The sequence below is a fragment of the Marmota monax genome, unplaced genomic scaffold, assembly GCF_021218885.2.
Source record: "Marmota monax isolate L192 unplaced genomic scaffold, Marmota_monax_Labrador192_F-V1.1 WCK01_AAM20220418_F8-fsc00010, whole genome shotgun sequence".
Classification (NCBI taxonomy): domain Eukaryota; kingdom Metazoa; phylum Chordata; class Mammalia; order Rodentia; family Sciuridae; genus Marmota; species Marmota monax.
The window spans coordinates 24,592,700-24,606,712 of record NW_026692321.1 but is presented as its reverse complement, the minus strand read 5'-3'; the positions used below and the strand labels follow the sequence as shown (position 1 = coordinate 24,606,712).

The 14,013-nt window shown below is 39.1% G+C and overlaps 1 protein-coding gene and 1 long non-coding RNA gene across 3 annotated transcripts in view; one reads left to right on the top strand and one right to left on the bottom strand.

Moving 5' to 3' along the window:
- The window catches only part of Rasgrp3 (RAS guanyl releasing protein 3), a 112,692-nt gene extending 102,393 nt beyond the window's left edge, over positions 1–10,299 (bottom strand). The window contains exon 1 of the mRNA XM_046441623.2: positions 10,043–10,299. The gene's annotated coding sequence lies outside the window, so the exon portion shown is untranslated. The remainder of the gene's footprint in view (positions 1–10,042) is intronic.
- The window catches only part of LOC124090778 (uncharacterized), a 39,440-nt gene that overhangs the window by 18,528 nt on the left and 6,899 nt on the right, over positions 1–14,013 (top strand). Inside the window, exon 3 of one of the 2 annotated variants that reach the window (XR_006851217.2) lies at positions 8,328–8,396. The exons of the other annotated variant lie outside the window; for it this stretch is intronic. This is a non-coding gene — a long non-coding RNA (uncharacterized LOC124090778). The remainder of the gene's footprint in view (positions 1–8,327; positions 8,397–14,013) is intronic. 2 annotated transcript variants of the gene reach the window in all.

The following is a 14,013-nucleotide window of genomic DNA, read 5'->3' as shown; positions in this document are numbered from 1 at the left end:
TCAAGTTTCCAACTCAGTCCTCACCCTGCTAAAGTCTGCCCCATCCTCAAGATTAGTACAGTCACTGTACCCTCAAAGGCCTAACCGACTGGACAAGGAACTGACACCTGAGGCAAGGTTGGGCCTTTTGGATAGTTGGATATTTTTTCCAAACATGTTTGAAATTGGGATCAAAAGCTTTATCCACGTCTATGAGAAACACTTAGATGGGGAGCTGATAGACATCCTCCTACTTCTTGGGCGTGGAAGCCTGACAAAGAAAAGAAAGCTGGAAAGATCGAGCAGAGCCCTCTGGGGAGTGGAGGGAGAGTCCACCAGGTTCCAACAGGCACAGCCTGAGGTCCCTTGTCGGCTCCTCACTTGTCACACTCCCATGAGGAAACCTTTCCTTTTAACAAGTATAGTCACTTCGATGACATTTCTGTCCCTTGCAACTTAGCAAAGACTCCAGTCAGTCTGCAACCCTTCTCTGTAAGACTGTGTTCCCTCAGGAGTGCAGAAAGTGGAGTATATGAAAAAAGAGTCCCTGAGGGAAGGAAATCAGCTGAGAGCAGCCATGAATAAGGTGAGCAGGAACCAGACCGGAAGCAGCAATGATGGTAAAGGAGGAGTGGATATGAGGCACTTACCAGGAAGAATGATCCACCAGGTTAGTGGGAGGTGAAGGACGCCGAGGAGGAGAGACACCTTCAACTGCGTGGGTCATGTTGCCATCACAGGAAACAACATTGGGCAGGGCAATACGGGAAGGGGACAGGATTCTAATATTGGATATGAGAGGCTAGAGAGGATGGAGGGACACCAAGGAGAAACATGTTGCAGAGAGACCACTCGTGCTGTTGTGTAGACTGCAGTTCTCTTGGAGATGTGTAACAAGTTCAGGGCTGGTTACAGTGACACCATGAATAAGTTCTCTTAGGAAGAAAGTATTTAGAGAGAAATGGAGAAAAATGACCCTTGATAAATGGTTACTTCTGTAAACAAAGGAGGAAAAAAAAAGATTTTTGTGAAAATTGAAAGAACACAATGACCATGCAGAGTCTCAGAAGTCAATGGAAGAGAATTTTAGGATCCTAAATGGCTCAGGGATGAAGAGGAGTAAAGGTTAAGTTGTTCACTTTATCATTTAGAAAGGGTCTGACATTATAGTTTCCGGGGAGTTGAGGAAGGACAATAGATTTTATGTACTTAAAATCTGAAAGAAAAAAAGGGAAAATCTAAGTGGTATGTAATGGGATACATACCACCTGGATTCAGGCCTGGATTCAGAGAATCCACGTGGTTAACGGAAGAGGCAGTAGGTTGGGTGGCAGTTTTCATGGTCAGGAAGAAATGTGGATGTTTTAAAGGAAATGTCCTAAATGAAAACCAAAGATATTGAGAGAGAAGATACTAAAGAAGAACAAGGTAACTGCTCAGGAGGGATGGGGATGGCTGCAGATGTGAAATACAGACATGCTCACACCACTCTCTGTCTTTGCCAGTGGGCCTCCCAGCACCACAGAAGCAGCCCCAGGTCTCTGGAAGAAGCAATTACAGGAAGGTGTTATTGTTCCCCTGGCCCAAACTCCTGTTTCTGGGGCTACAATACATAATCCAACTCAATCCTGGGTCCCTGCATTCTCACGTTATTTTGTGAAACCAACCAGTGGCACCATTTGAGCCAAATATAACTGAAGGTCAGTTAATGTGTGACTTGGTCACAGCTTCCTCATTCACTAGTGATTAGAAAAAAAAAAAAAAAAACATTGGCAGTATCTGCAGGATCCAGCAATTGATGTCACTTACTGTTGTAGTTGGGATCTGGAATGTCCCCTAGAGGCTTGCAACCCAGCCAGCCATTGACGCTGTGGGAGGTGGTGGAAACCTTAGGAGGTGAGGCCTATTTGGAGGAAGTAGGTCACTGGGGACATGTCCTTGAAAATGTTGGGATCCTACCCTTACCTCCTGTGTGCCGTGAGATGAGCCACTTTGCTCTACCACACACTCCCTGCTTTGATGCCTTGCCTCACCACGGACCAGAAGCAATGGAACCAGGTGACCACAGACTGAAAGTATGAGCCAGAATCAACCATTCCTCCTTGAGGTTGTTTATCTCAGGTATTTTGTCACACCAATGAAAAACAAACACACTATGACATTTAAAAACTGGGAAACATATTCCACGCGTGAAAGCTACTTGCATGCGCCTCCCTCCCCTCCTTTTTCCCCACCCCAGAGGCTGAAGAGGATCACTTCTCAAAGTCAGTTCCCAAGTCCTCCCTGCCCTCTCCCCCAGGATTCTGAGCAATTTCACACAATTCTCTTTCCTACATGCCTACATATTTAATTCTAAACTTTCCATATTTGTACATTTTGGGGGATTAAACCCAGGGGTTCTTTACCACTGAGCCACATCCCCAACCCTTTTTATTTTGGGGGAAAGGAACTTGCTAAGTTACTTAAATTGCTGAAGCTGGCCTTAAACTTCCAATCCTCCTGCCATGGCATCCCAAGCTGCTGGGATGATACGCTGGGATAATATACAGCCTTTCTTTCCATCTTGTTCTCTTCTACCCCTCAGCTAAGTGTTACTTCAGGAAAATCTGGCCCTACTTGAAAATGGAAAAGGTCCTAAGTGTGGCTATACATTAAGAGGTGCTAGAGGTAGTTCCTTAAAGAAAAAGCAAACCTAAAGTTTAAAGTAACATTAGACATAAAAGTCTTAAAAAAAGGCCTCTTTTTTGAAAAGAATTTCATATTTTCTCATTCTTCTTTAGTAAATTTGCTTTTTTTACCCACTCGAGACAAAATAAATAAGATTTATCTCTTGTGATGGTCCCCAATATAGCACAGTACTTGGGAATTCCTGGATTCTCTACTAGTATTTGTTGCTTTTGATACAAGGTGATTGTGAGTTAATACAGTTTATTCTTCTGTGTTAATTGTTAATGTATTGTTAACACACTAGTTAATGTTAACATTATTAATGCATGGTTTACTGTAGAAATGATACCTTCATCGTGCTATTTCATTTTAAATGTATTATAACAATTCAATAATTAGCTCATATTTACAATAATTAAGCAAGAACGTAATTAATACATTATAAATACATTATAATAATTTTACTGTAGACATATGGCATTTTAGGTGCACATACCCAGTCACTATTTATAACTTCATTCCTGAGGGGGGAAAATGGAAAGTGAATTCAGAGTGCCAAGAAAATTCTCAAGGTTTTGGAGCCTTACCAATTTGTAAATCATGCAATGAATGGTCATTATTTATATTTTAAAAGTCTTTAAGTTTTATTTTGATTTGAGACCTTTTCTGACTGCTTTAAATCTAGCTTCATAATCAAACCCTCGTAGAGTAAGAAATGAACCCAAAACACGATTGTTCCAGTTGGCTGCAACTCCTTGCCAGGACTTCAGAGGCCTGCATTTCCAGGTCCGGGCCACTGGTGGAGCCACAAGAACGTATAGCATCTTCTGGTTTTGTCCACTTCCACCAGTTCTATTTTTGTGTCTCCACATTTAGCACACAGTGCTTTCTTCATCACCCCAGCTGACTGGCATGAGAGTCCCCAGGGCATAGTAGTTACACAAGATTATTGAAGCATGCTTCCTACCCTTCAAGTAAAACCATGCAAAATGCAGAAGGGACAGCAGCAAGTGGCCACAACAAGACAGAGTGCTTCAGTTGCTAAAGAGCTTTCTTTGCACTAAGTTTTATGCAGCAATAAGAGCGTGAACTCTATTAGGCTTTCTAGAAGTTCATTTTACACTGTATAACGGAATCTATTGCTTTAAGTGAATTTGCACTTAGAAATATGATAATAAACTAAAGTCTCTTACAAACATGTAACTCACATTTCAAAATTTGGGGATTTTTTAAAAAGTCTCTGGCTCTTCTTTTCAAGTGAGGAATCTGTAGTTACCTGCCCTAAATGAACAATCAGATTGTCCTAATAAACTAAGCTTCAAACACTTCCAGACGTCAGCTCAGTATAGCAGAATGCAGGAGTCTGTGACTCTTGCATGGCAGACCTCACAGCCCCAATTTCAGTTGTTATGTATGCATGCATCTGTGGATAGCACCGTAGCTCTTCTGTTTAAATTTGCACTGGCCAGTACAGTGGCCATAAGCCACTTGAAGCCACTAAGCACTTGAAATGAGGCTATTCTGAACTGAGATGTGTAACAAGCATTACAGGATTTCAAATATTTGGTATCAAAAAGGGAATGTAAAATATCTCAATAATTTTTATATTGATTACACATTAAAATGGTAATGCTAAGAATATATTTGGGGAACAAAATGCATTTTGCTGTCATGTATAACTAACTAAGAAAACAATTTTAAGTTAATATATAAAAAAGAATATATTTGCTTAAGTAAACTATATTATCACTACATTTAAAAAAATTCATTTTGCCTGGTTTTTGGTTTTTTTTAGCATGGTCACTAACAAATAAATGTAAGAAGAATCATGTATCTCACATTTGTGACTCCCCTTCTATTTCTTTTGGACAGTACTGGTCTAAGGCCTCCACAATAATAGCATGACCAGCAACTAGTTTTTAAGATTTGAAGTCAGAACTGCTACAGAATTTACTCCAAACCAGATCAATCAGAGGTGAATATTACTTGGAGAAGATTAAAACAGTTATGCATGTTTAGTTCCCCTGTCCACAGAATTTTCATAGTGCCCAACAATAACTATGGACATAAGCCATAGAAGAGAGAAATGGTACTACAACAGAATAAATAGACACAAGATTAGGATACAGTCTAATAGCTATCTTACTTCACTCTTTCCTGTTTGATTATATATTCCTTATTTTCATCTAAGAAGTTATTAATTATGCCCATTTCATGGCATGAGAAAAATAGACAGCAAATCATAAATTTATTTGTTTGGAGTGTTTATTATTTTTTTCTCCCCCTGTTTACTGCTGCTAAAATGGAGACTAGGGATCAATTCACAGAAATAGAAACATGAATTTGATTGTTTAAAGTTGAATGAAAAATAAAACTTTTAAGAATTGAGGTCCCAGCACCAGGGCAGCTAGTCCGAGGCAGGAAAATTACAGCAAAATCCCTGAATATCATTGCTGGACATGTGCACAGGGAGGAGTTCACACTGACCCTAGATAGTAATAAACATAAAAAATTCAGCACCAAACCCCTGATGTGGGATTACCGGATTACTGAATTAAAAACATATTGGAGGTTATGGCTGCCAGCAAAAAAATTGTGTAACTGCTGGTAAAAACAATAGTGATTTCAGGAGTAGATTGAGAACAAAACAATAATATCTTTGTAATGTTCTAAAATCATTGCTTGAATAAAGCTGAGTCTGGCTCCATTGCGTTTCCCAGTCTGATTTGCTGACCATCTTGTCTGCCCATAATTGTTTTCTGCCATTCATTTCCTCCAATTGTCAATTATTACTAAAACAATTATGAAAAAAAAAAAGTGTGCGTGTCTTTGTTTCCTGTTGCCAATGAATGCAATGAAGTCACAAATGAGGCCAGTGCATCATGATCTTTTCCATGACAATAAATTATGCTGTCACAAACAGGATATAGCTCTTTACTGGGCAAGGAGGCCATAAATGACGCTGAATTAGCACAAACATATTATAGCCACGACAGCAAGAAACTGGAACAGAGACTTCAATCTCCACTTTTTAAAAACATACTGCTTTTTGTTCCTGATTAGAAAGTGGTAGATATTAGTTTATCCTAGAGACAAAGTGGAAAATAAAAGTTATTATGAGCCCACTAACCATAAAGTGCTATTGTTAACCTTTTGTTAAATGAATTTTAGCTCTTATGTAAGCAAATGCGAGCATACTGTGGCTATAACTTTGTAACCTTTCCCTTTTCACTTAACATTACCTATTAACCCTTCTCAGCACCATTTAATGCCTAATATAATTTAATGGCTGTATGAAATTCCATATATTGGAATATTGTTTAACAGTTCCCTTATTTATATACAGGTTATTTACAAAATCTGTTACAAATAAAGATTCTTTTACACACTTTTTTTCCCCAGAATCTATGATTCTTTCCTTCAGATAGATTGCTAAAAGATAGAGCATTTACTTTTTATTTTAAAAATATATTGAAAATTTTGAAGTCAATATATAGAATAAAAGATCCTGGAATTTTTTGTGTGTATGGTTCTGGAGGCTGAACCCAGGACTTTGTCCATGGTAGGCAAGTGCCATATTTGCATTAAAAGTTTAATGACCAAGCATAATATATATACTGGTTTTCTGTTTGTGTTTTGGGCATGCCGGGGATGGAACTCAAGGCTTACATATGCTAGTCAAATGCTCTACCACTGAGCTTTGTCCCCCACATGCCTTTTTAAAAGGGTAAACAAATGAAACACTTTTAATAATTAGAAAGTTTAAGATAAATCTAAAACTGGTCTATTCAAAAGGCCCTCAGGCTAGGCAGCTGCAAGGGTATATGTAATTCCACAAAGTCTTTTTCCAGAATCTCCTAGCATAAGTAGTCTCCAAACCATCTGAGAGTCCAAAGCTGATTCTGATGAGATTCTGTGAACTCTTGTTCTATTTTAGGGATTCCCAAGGAGCCTGTTTTTTGGTACCTCGCTGTGTTATCGCCCCAGCTGAACGATGTTAGCTGAAGAGCTGTCACTAGGGGGCAGCCACCAACAGGGAGAGGCAATTAACAACCTTGGTCTCTTCTATATTTATTTTCACAGACAACCAAGGAAAAATGGAAAATGAGACAGTGAAGGGAAAAGAATTTAAGTAATAAATGAATAGGGAAATAAAAAAGAAATAAAACCTCTGTGTACAAACTATTCCCATTTCTTCAGAGAGCTTAACCAAAAAGTAGTTTTATGAGGGTTACCAAAGATAGGAACAATAATAGACAAGAACTTAGTTAAAAATTGGGTTATAGAGGCTGGAGTTGTAGCTCACGTTGTAGCTACATGCACAAGGCCCTGAGTTCAATCCCCAGCACCACCACCCCCAAAAATTGGATTATAGCATGAAAAATTGGTGCCCTTAGAATTTTTCTGATGGGGAAAGTTAGTCCAGAACAAGATACTGAACATCTGGATGGGAATTAGCAGATGCATGGGTTTCAGCTGCATATGTACCCAATTTCCATCTTCTTTTATCTCTCTCACTAGCTATGCAATCCCAAATCATAGACAAGTTACTTATACTCTATGAACTTCAGAGTTTTCACCTATAAAACTGTGGCAAGCACACTCATAGGTGGCTGCAAGCATTAAATAAGATAGTGATGACAAAAACCTTGACATAGGTTAGCTTTTATTATTGCCTTACCTCCCTCCTAAGCCATTTCCCATTTCCAACTGTCAGTCTACGATTTCTACCCAACTATTTCTTCATCACCTTAAATTTAATATGTCTGTGACCTAATTCCCCATCTCCTTTACTAACTCCCTGACTGGCATCTGGCTCTTTGATTAGCTGTTGCTTTGGAGGGGCCGAAAAAAAATGCAGCCCTCTTTAGCATGCCCTCTCCTTCTAATAGCCATAAACAACTAGTTTTCATCTCCATCTCTCTCTCCCTCCCCTCCCCACTCTCTCTTTTGAGACAGGATCATGCTAAATTGCTGAGGCAGACCTTGAACTTGAACTTGTGATTCCTGTGTCAGCCCCTCAAGTGGCTGGGATCACAGGCAGTATGCCACTGTGCCCAGCTTCCAGTTAGTTTTCAAAGCAGGTAAATTTGTTCCCTAATGTGTCTCCAACTGGTTTCTTCCTCTCTGTTTTCGTCAGCACAGGGCCTCAGTGACCTGTTTTCCTTATCCCAGCAAGTTCTGCCTCAGTGGGCAGATCTTATCAAGCCATTTCCTTTTTCAAAACTCTTGGTGATTCCATGGCATCTTTAAATTAGATTCTAAGCTCCTTAGTGTGGTGTTATAGTCACACCATAGTCTGACCCCAACCTCCTGCAGAAACTTCTCACTGGCTCTGCATGCTTGTTCCTCAGTCAAGCTGATTGACTCAGTTATCCAATGGGGCTGCCAGTTATAGAAAATAAAGGTGCAGAACACCCAGTGCAAAGTGAATTTCAAATAAATAACAAATAATGTTTTGGGACAAGTATGTCCCAGGCAGTAGGCCTCATACCTCCAGGCAATAGGACACGCTTATACTAAAATGCAATTGCTGTTTACCTGAAATTCACATTTCACTGGGCATCCTGTATTTCACTTGGCACCCTGATTCCTTGGGTGCACAATGTACATTCCAATCTCTGTCCGTGCTCACAGTTCCAGTCCTATCTCAGATGCCCTTACCTCTATCTGTATTTCAGATCTCCTGCCCACCACAGCTGAGCCTCAGACCTCCACAAAGCCTACCTGGATCAACTCTTCCTTATCTGGTTGGTAGCCAAGATCTATGTCATTAATTTGGTTCCATATATAGAATGTCTTGTGTCTACATAATTCCTTTCCTCCAACCAAATGTAGAGTTTATCAAGGATAGAGATTGTATTACTAGTAGGGAGTGCAGTCTGTATGCTTTTGTGGTGTGGCACTGCTTACAGACTTGCAATACAGGTCGGAGGAGCCATTAATGAAGTTCCCTTTGCTCTCACCCTACTGTAGAAGTAACAAAGGGCTCAGTCGTGACTTTGCAGCACTAGTGTCCTAAAAATATTTTTAGTGTTAATATATTTATCCAGATTAATTTTGTTTTCTCCTGTTTTCTTACAACATACGAGCAACTAAGAAATCATGCTCTTTCTACTCAAAAATATTAAGTCTTCTTACAGTTTCCATGGGATATATTATAAATTTCTAAACAGAAAAGGGGGAAAAAAAAAACTTAAATTCTCCCGGGAAAGAAAGTAGCCAATGAGATCCACCAGAGCCCTTGGCAGGTTCTGGCTGGCTCAGTGCTTCTGCTTTCCAATTTTCCTACCTTCTTCCACAGATTCCAAACATACCAGTCTCAGTCAGGGAGGAGCCAAAAGAACAGCAGCACATTTCCCTTCCAATAAGCCACCAGGACCTTAATCCCTTGCTAGTCTGGTGGAAACGTTAATCAAGCCACTGAGACACAAATGCAGACGTTATGGGCAGTGGATGCGAACGTGGTGCATCATTTAAACAAAGGTGCTCTAGCTCCTTTGATGGCCAGGAACCTTAAAAGAATTTGGAATGTCCCTAGGAGCTTTCCAAGTTTCTGTGGGCAGCATCAACTATTCTTGGATTTGATCCATTTCCTTTCAACCTTTCCACTTCCAAACCCAGTGACATTTTTCAAGGCATTCAGAACATATATGCTGAGGGAATGTTTTGAAATAGTCATTTAGATGTCAATAATTACTGTGAACTGTTTCCGTGACTGGAAACTGTTCAGTGCTGGGATTTATGCTTCTAGAAGTTTCTCTTTTGTCTGAAAATGAGTGACCAGGAGAAGAATCTTTGTACTTGGGGGGGGAGGGGCTTTATCTTCACTACATTTTATACAAAATTTAAATTTTAGTTAACTAACTTTTCTATCATTGCTTTTTGCACAAAAACCCATTTATTAAATGCATTCTTAACCAATATTGATAAAAAGAACGGCAGATGGATTATTGACCAGCACTTTAGAAAGCACAAATATCAAGAAAATATTTTTTCAAAAGTGATCATCAGGGGCTGGGGATATAGCTCAGTTGGTAGAGGGCTTCCGTTGCATGCATAAGACCATGGGTTCAATCCTCAACACCAAAAAAAAAAAAAAAAAAGTGGTCATCAGTGAAATTATGCTATGTAATCCCCTAATAATGTTGAAATTGAAGAAAGTTAGTGGCAATAAAGGTACCTTAAACAACTATTTTGAAACATTTGTTGTTAGAAACTGAAGATGTTGTCACTGAGGCTGATTGCTACATTTCTTCAGAGCTATAAGCAAAACTCATTGAAAAGTTACATGAGGATTTGCCCTCAAAGTATAAATACCCTCTGTGGTTAAAATATGTGGTTCTCAAAATGCATGAAGACACACAAACTGACCAGACTTAAAAATGACACTTACCTTAATTTGCAGACGTGCACTCATTTAAAGTTCATCCCACTGTCGAATCATCTTTTTCCTATTCCCCATCTTCTTGCAAATTTCTCTTCAATGTGCCCAAACACCTGGAGATTCCTATTCTCTTTTCTAAAATGTTGTCATCACCTCCATTGCCCAAATCCAGTTCAAAAGTGAAGAGGAAAAAAAAATGGAAATTTGCAAGCTGTTTACGCCTAACAACCACAGTGAAGCTGCTAAGCTTTGAGCTCAATGAATAAAAGGTTGTTTAGCTAAATGGCAGGCACACTTCCTCCTATTCTTTCCGAACTTAGTTTTCCTGCCTCCAGTGGAGCTTTTTCCTTTCCTGGGCTATAAATAGACTGGTCGTAAGAGTACTGAGGAATGAAGAAGGCAGGAAATGTATTTGATTTCAAAAAGCAGTCTTAGGGGTGTGTGTGTGTGTGTGTGTGTGTTTCTTTCAAGTGAATACCAGTAAACAAGCTACAGAAAATTTGGCCTTAAATAATTCAGCTTTGATATATGCACCACAGTTGAGATTTTCTTTAAGCTCCTATAGCCTCTGTTTGACTAGAAGTTGTCATTTACCATAGGCAAAGCTTGGGTTTGGAACTGTATCATTTTCTGTACAAAATACCACAAACAAACATACATTGCACCCTTTATTTCCCATAGAAGTGCCATAGAAAATGAATGTCCCAGGGGAAATGGTTGTGGGTGAACAATGGGAAGACTCTAGGCATTTCTTTTCATTCAAAAAGAAGTGAAGCACTTTTTGAAGCCAGGTTCAAGAACAGGCAGCTATCATCTGCCATTTATCTGCCCTAAGTTAATAGCTTGTCCATAGTCTTACTACTCAAAGTTGTTTAACTCTCATAATTATAGACAACAGAAGCTAAAATAAAAATTAGAAATTGTTTTTCACATATCAGATTGACAGACAAAAAGTTGGAAATTTTGATACTGTCGAAATATGGAGAAAAAAATCATTTGTATAATAGTAAATGGGAGTGTAGACTGGCCTATGATATTTGGAGGGAAAATCTCAACTTCTTTCAAAATGTTTAGTACAAGATACTTAAGTGTGGCTGTTTCTGCAGAGTGGGAGCTTAGGTATAGTCTGGGAGGGTAGTTTAGTTATAACACGTATTTTGTACTCATAGTTATTAAAATGCATATGCTATGTTTTAAACCTTTATTAATTTTAAAGACAGAATTTTTAAACTGCATTATTTAAGCTCCTTCATATTTGATATCTATTTATTATCTATTATCTCTCTATCACTCTCTCTAATTCTCTTTCCCTCTACCCACCTGTCCCTCTGTCTATGTATCACTCTATACTATTGCCTGACAGCAAGCTGCTCTTCACATTGGGGTAACACATGGAGAAGCAGTGCAGGGATAGCTAGAGAATATGTCCTTTGGAGAAGATACTCAGGGTGGTCCAAGGACTAGTAGTATCAGCAGCACCTGGATCAGAATCTCTGCAGGTGGGGCCCAGGGCACTAAGGTGATTCAGATGCTCACTAAAGTATGGGAAATACGGGCCTATAGAATTGTTTTGTGTTCTTGTTTCAGTGTCTCACCTTCTTAAAAAGGATTTGAGATGGAAGATTTTTTTAAATGTAAGAATCAACTTCTTTCATGCTCTTTGTACTGGTAACTCCTTTTAGTGCTCCTTATACTAGTAACTACTATTTAGAAGAAGAGCTTTTACGTAGAATGTTTTAAAAAACACACTCATTTCCCAGTTACTTTGGAAAAGCTGTCGGAAGCAAGGCAAAAGCTGTGGAAAGAAGAGTTGAAGGTATTTAAGAGCTCACGTGTTTTGGGCTATCATGAAAATTCAGAGCAAACTTTACGAATATATACATTTGAAAATTATAAGTTACCTGAAATGAGACAAAACCAAAAAGCAAACAACAAAGAAACTAAAAGTATCTCCTGGAAACAAAATGTTTCATCCCCTCTCTGTGCTCAGTGATTTGATTATTGCTTCCTAACCCAGCCATTCCTCATCCATCCTAGGCCTTAATGCAAGGTCCTTATGGTAAAAACAATAGGTTGAACTCTGGGATCAACCAGGTTGCTAAGAGGAAAGTTAGAGCATCCATATCTCAGGTACAGACTGGGAGGGAGGGAAAGAAAGAGAGATGGAGAAGGAGAGAAAGAGGTGAATGACTTCCTTGTAATAGTTAAAAAGAAGAAGAGAGTGCATGGTGGTGGTGGAGATAGAACAGCTGCACTGGAGTGGCAGAGACTGAAAGGTCCATGAGTTGACATTGGCATGAAAATGGCCGGCAATGGGGTAATAGGTTTTGGGAAGCAAACTGTGCCTCCATGTGAAAAGAATGAATGCTTTTGAGAAAATCAAATACATTTACCAGGCTTTCCTTGTCCTTTGGAAATGTTCCTTCTCATGGGGAAATATTTTACTTCTCAGAAAAGAACAACCTCCTGGATCTCCCCACATAACCCATCTCTAGAAATGAAGCATTAAAACATTTATGGGCACAGAAAGGCTCTGTGTTCTTAATCTAAAAGTAATGGCAGACTCTCAAAAGGCATAGGGGAAAAGCCAAAGGCCTTGTCAGGAAAAGGAATGTGTGATGTTCTTCGATGATTTTGGTGCTGGTAGTGGAAGGAAATGCATTTTTTACTATAGTCATCTAAAAAGAATTTCAACATATGCAATATAGAGGAAACCTAAGCTAACATCCGCAAAGAAAAAGTCTGCTATTATTGTTCCAATGAGTTGAATGCACTGTATGTAGTTGAGCCTGTAGATAAGTAGCCTATCTTTGTTCACAAAGGTCAGAAGCTCTGGGGCTGCTCTCAGTGGTAGAGCACTTGCCTCACATGTAAGGCACTGGGCCCGATCCTCAGCACCACATATAAGTAAACAAAATAAAGGTATTTGTCCATCTACAACTAAAAAAAAGGGGGTGGGTCAGAAACTGTACTAGGGATCTGAACTATGTTGCTTTGATTTGTTTGGTGTAGCATAATAATAACAATATACAGGAAATGTTGAAATAACTACTCAACAGGACACAGGTGAAAGATGGGCCTTTATATTTTAGCAGGAATGTTGAAAAGATGGTTGAAAGTAAGGAAGGGGTCTACATTCTAAAATAAAACATAAAAGTAACTGTTTGAAGGGACAAAAAGACTTCATGGAATAGAAATGAAACTTTGCCATTAACTTAATTAAAATCAATTTGTAGTTCATCAGTAGTTTATTTTTCCTTAATTTAATTCTCAGTAAACATGTTGATGTTACCTTGCAAGATTACGAAAACCCCAGCACAAATGCAAGCCTTCATGACATCTCCCAGGAGAGGCCCAGCCTCAGTAACATTCAGTGGGAAAATCTAAACCAGACTGCCTTTGCCGCACTTGGCTTGGGCCTCTCTTGCTATTCTGTCACTTTGCCATGCACCTAAAATAAAACAGCACTAGTTTCCATGTAACAAAAAGATCTTGAGATTCTTTAGAGATAAATGTGTAGAGTTTGTTCAGTTTTGTCAAAGCTAAAAATCTGATGTCATAATAACTAAAGGAAATTCTAATTGGTGTTTTGGTAAACATGTTTCTATTAATTCTGAAACATGGACACTTCTTTTGCTGTTTCTGCCAGTTGTATGCTCCTTTGGGAAAAACCTTTGGACTCAACCACAAGGTTGTTTGTGAAGCTAATCACTGTTGGCAGCAGGAAGAAGCAAAACCATCCTTTGGAATAAAATTTGCAGTCAAGAAGACAGACCCCTATAGGGACCATGCATGGCACACATCTGAAGGCAAAGGGAGACTGCTATGGACTTCAAGACCACCAGTGCCTCCATGTTGCCTTACCTTGTGCAATATTTGGAAGAAAGGAGGAAAGGAAGTAAGAGAGAATGTGGCGGTGAAATTGATTTACCCCTTGATAATTAGAATTTATTGTGTTGGCAGTCTCTCTAGTCCAGCAA